The 4,969-nt window shown below is 42.0% G+C and overlaps 1 long non-coding RNA gene across 1 annotated transcript; it reads left to right on the plus strand.

The window, feature by feature from the left end:
- The first annotated feature begins 3,327 nt into the window (after positions 1-3,327).
- LOC136301559 (uncharacterized) lies at positions 3,328-4,270 on the plus strand. Its single transcript, XR_010723898.1, has 2 exons — positions 3,328-3,456; positions 3,621-4,270. It is a non-coding gene; the product is annotated as an uncharacterized lncRNA (long non-coding RNA).
- Positions 4,271-4,969: the final 699 nt, after the last annotated feature.

Raw genomic sequence — 4,969 nt, forward strand, 5'->3', positions numbered from 1 at the left:
CCCCTTCGTGTTGCATTAATGTACTTGTTTAGCTTAATGCAGCATCTCTAATTTATTTTACCACTGATGTTGAATGTTTTTGCAGGTTTCTTGTCTCATTTCAAACTCATCACTGCAGAGGGGCTGAGCTGTTGTGATATTTTTGTCACTGCATATCAAGGCAGTGATGCCTCTTCATTGGAGGGATTCATTGTTCAGACACCAAACTGGGGTGTGGAGCTCTTGGATGATGTGAGCCTGGCAGAGAATCTGCCTGGAGTTTTTATTGGCACCTATTTGCATGCAGGTGATTAATAAACATAAAACAATTATTCTCTGGTTGGATCCAGGTTGGAGTGGAACATATGTTTTGCCCAAGGGCAGGGCCCAGGATCTGAATCCCCCATGGAAAGGAGGATCCAAGGGGTTGCATCCAAAGCCAATGGAGCGGCAACCTCGAGGAATGAATAAATACAGCCCTTGATTTCAACCCAGGAACAAAAGAACTGGCCCACGATGAGCTTGGACTGCAGCCTCTTAACAAAGGAGATTTTTTGAGGACTTTCCAAGAATTCGTACTTCTTAAGGAAAAGTGTGATACTTCTGCTGCATAATTTATTTTTTAAAATGTCTACAGTGCTGATATTGAGATTCAGAAACCAGTTTTTATTTTTGACAGTGTTACATGGCATCTGTTTGAAAAATCAATATTTAAATTAATGAAAGAGTAGAAGACTTCTTACCTGCTTCAAGTTTAGCCCTAAAGCTTCTGAAAACCGTATTTTGCCTAGAATCCAGGAATCCCTTTTCGAAAGAATTCACCTCTCCATTTTTATTTGTCATGACAGGCCTCTCTTTCATAAGAAATCGCTGAAATAATTGAGCACTGCAAGAAAATACTGCTTTGCACTAATTTTTGTGGTTCATATTATGAGAAATGAATGTAGTAGTCAAGGTACTGTGTTCCTGGGGCACTGTGGCCACGGTGAGCTGCTCTGCCTTGCCTTGCCTGGTAATTCTGACCATATGTTTTACTCTCAAAGCCTCAGGGCCCAAAGAGTTAACAAGGCCCTTTTTCTCGTGTTAGGTTTCCTGTTTAAGGATGGTCTTTTCCTGGGGAGCAGATCATCACCAGCTCATCTCTCCAGAGCTTGGAGTTAGCTCCAAGATCAGTTTACAGGTTCTCTGTTGCCTTAGGCCACATTGGGTTGGGGGTGCTTTGCTGGGAGAGGAATGTGAGCGTAGGTGCAGCGCTCACGGGGCTTTTTCTTGGTGTTAATTACACCTTTCCAAGGAAGAAAATCTGTGTTTTGGGATAGACCTCCCTGTGACCAGAAGCATTGGCCCAGAGGAGCCGTCAGAGCTGAGCTGCCTTGTGGAATTGGTCTTGCACAAATTTGTAACAGTGCCAGGACAGTTCTGCTGCCTAAAAGTGACTCCATGACTCAAAAGCCATCATGAGTGAAGTGACAGCCGAGCAGGGTCATCAATCAAAAACTGAAATGCCTGGAAGGTGAAACTGTCTCCCACCCTGCTGTGTTCACTTTTATGGGGAGCTGCTGGTGAGGGAGAGCCCCCCAGGTTCCTTTCCTCAGGATTTCTGCAAGAAATCCACGGCCCTGTTCTGTTGAACCAAGAGATGCTCGAGCCCTGGGCAGGTAGACAGCCTCAAGCAGGGACTGAGTTTCAGTGCAAACCTGAGTGTCCTGAGCAGAAATTAGTGAGACTGCCTAATATTATAATAATAATAGTAATAGTAATAGTAATAGTAATAATAATAATAATAATAATAATAATAATAATAATAATAATAATAATAATAATTTCATCATCATCATCGAATAGAAATAAAGTGTGTACGATCAGTCCTACAGCATATTCTCAGCAGTCCCTGAGTGTGACTTCTGTTTGTGCTGATCAGTCACTGGCAGAAACTTTGTCACCAAATGGAGCTGTCACTTCCCAGAGTCAAGATGTGGGAGCAGAGGGGAGAGATCAGGCTGAGCTCTCCCAAGGATGTGTCTTCCTTTGCTCTTGTCTCTAGTTTTGACAGTAGGCTCCTCCAAGAGGCATTAGCCCATGCCAGGGCTGACATTAGGGATTATGCTCATAGGGTTTGGTTGAGTCCATTTTCCCATCTGAAGCAGGGACAGAATATTCCTTTTGTATTAAATAACTTGGCATTTAAGGAAGAAAAAACCCTCTGTTTGCTACCTGTGAAGCACTGGATATGTATAAGGAACAGATAATTTATCCTACTTGTAAAAGGTTTATCCTTCAAGCCATTTTTAATTCTTTCAGGGTTTAACCTTACACAGAGTTTCCATGTGTTGTTATCAGCCATCAACAGTAATTTAGTGCAGGAAATTTTTACTGATCAAGCTAAACAGACATCAGTTGTTTTAACAGATTAAAAAATAAAAGAAGAAAAGCAAAATGTAAATGGTGGAATTAAAATATACAACTTATCTATTTTCCATGCCCTTGACTCTGTTGGTTTAGATCTCTGACTGGCTGAGGACTATGTTAAAAAATAAGTTAGTTGTCTTGAAAATGTAAAGTGACAGTTTAAGTGTTTTGTTTCTGTGCTAATGTGCAATTAGGTTGTTATCCAATAAGCTGATTCATGTAGTTTAACTCGAGACAGCTGTGGAAGGCAGAGAAAACCCTTAGCTGTTGGGGCATGGGGAGAGGGTGTCTAAAAGGATCTGTTTCAGAACTGCCAGGATGGTATTTTTCCCTGTGTAATACACTAAAGTTAGCAAGATTTATGAAAAACTAAATTCTGCTGATCAAATCTGTAGAGAGAAAATCAAGATATGGGTCTGTCTGAATGCCAGCAAGTGTGGTATAATTTTTGATCTATAAATCAACTCTAAGACAGCCCTACAAGGTGGGGCCAACCTAATCACTGAATCTTCTGAAGTGATTTCTTGGTTGGGTGTGTTTTGATTTGGTTAAATTACCTTTTGCTTAGTAGAGGTTTCCTTGATGTTGTTAAATATTTCTCGTGTTTATGCACAAACGTGAAAATTGTGGATCTCCTCAAGTTAATTTAGAGCAGACAAAGGAAACTCCATCATTTTTTGTGTCAGTATTTTGGGGATTATTGAAAATATCCTGCTACTGTACCACCAAAACAATGTGGGCCTCAGTGGTGCTTGATCTCTTCTTGCCAAATGTTGCACTGGGAATGCAGCCAATGCTATTCCCTGCTCCCAGAGTTTTTGGTTTGTAGGGAACACCTGTGTGTCTCCCCAGCTCTGGATTCAGCAGAGGGCAGTGATCTCGCACGCTGCTGCCTTCTCCCAAACTGGTTTGTCCTCTTCCTACCTTGCAGATCCACTGGTGGTCACAGAACTCATGGAGAGAGGACCAGAGCCTTGTCCAGCAGTGGAAGGTGGGATGTACAGGGTTGTTTCTTCCCTTGGAAGATGCTTATTTTCACAAATGTTGGGCAGTTGTGCTGTGGAACAGGTAATTATCCGTATTATCAAGGAAGATAGCCAGTGACTTGCCAAAAACCCAAAAAGAGCGGCTGGAATCCATCCTGTCCTAGTTCATCCAAGCACTGACAAGCAGGGATGTGAAGTTAAGGTAAATCTCCCGGGTTTTTTGGCTATTACAATTCTCCCTTGCAGAGCTCGTCTGGACATTCATACTGTGTGCTCACACTGAGGATGCTCACAGGATTTTATCAGCAGCTGTGCCAGGGAGGAAAAGCTCCTGCACCACATGGTACTGTTTTCAAAGGACTTTCTGTGATCCCGCAGCAAAATTTGCTGAAGAAAAAAAAATCTGGAAAAGTCTGCAATGGCTGGTTTGGAATGTGGGATATCACAACCCATTTATTTGTTCCCTCCCTACAAGCCTGCAGTGTGCCGAGGCTGTGGCTCAAGGGTGGCATTATGGGCCTGGCTGGAGCAGAAAATGCACTTGTCTGTGTAATTAAAAAGTCCCCAGTTGGATTATATGGGAATCAGAAACTTTCAAGTACATAGCCAGACTCTGACATGGGAATTAGGAAAACATTTCCAAAGCTGTCAGCTCATTTGGTGGTTTTCCTTTTCTTTTTGGACAGCAGTTGCTGGTATCTTTGAAACTTTTGTTACTGGGCAAGGCTGAGTTTGGGATATGAAAGGTTTTCCAGGGTTTACTTATTCCTTATTTTCTCTGATTTAAAATGATGCAGTTCAAACCTGTTTCTCTTTTTTGTAATCATCCTTAAACTCACACAGTTCTTAGTGAGCACTTTCAAGAAGAAAAGAATTAAAACCAGGTTTTAATTTAATTTGTCTTACACTGTTCACTCAATGCCCATGAGAAACCTGCCCAGAGCATCATGCTGGGGGCTTTGCTTGGGTGCATTTGATATTCCAAGGTTTTTGTGTCGGTTTTTGCCTCGGGATTGATGGTCTGTGCTGTGCTGAACCAGGGGAAGGCTGGTTGTGTGAGCTCCATGTCCCATGTTCACATAAGCCAGGAAAGGATTTGAGGTTGACCCCTCCCAATGTGTTTAGGAGCTGTGAAACCACACAGTTACAGTTTTGGTTTTGGTTTCCATGTTGGCTCCAAAATTTACAGGGTACTAAAGCAAAAGGTTCTTTATGTTCAAAAGCTGTGAAAAAGCTTATTAACACGTGGAATTAATAGAAAGCATTTTTGCCCCAAGCTGAGCTGAACGGAGCTATTTTTCCTCACAGGATTTGCTGAATTACTCCTTGGCTCAGCAGGTTCAAAGGCACTGACAACTTTTTTTAGGAACACTTTAAAACAAGAATGTTCCTTAATTTTTTTTTTAGCATTTCATCTAAGTTTTCTGCTTTACCAGGTAAGATCTTTGTATTCTCTAAATTGTCCATATACCAAATGTTCTGAAAGATGATCTATAGGGTTTTCCCATCTCTTGGGCCTTCCTCACTTTCCTGGGAAGGAAAAGTTTGTCTTTGCCCAGTGCCCTGATGAGGCAGGGATGGGCTGTGGATGCCCT

The sequence above is a fragment of the Chamaea fasciata genome, unplaced genomic scaffold (genome assembly GCF_029207755.1).
Source record: "Chamaea fasciata isolate MVZ Bird 193981 ecotype frontalis unplaced genomic scaffold, bChaFas1.0.hap1 SCAF_26, whole genome shotgun sequence".
Classification (NCBI taxonomy): Eukaryota; Metazoa; Chordata; class Aves; order Passeriformes; family Sylviidae; genus Chamaea; species Chamaea fasciata.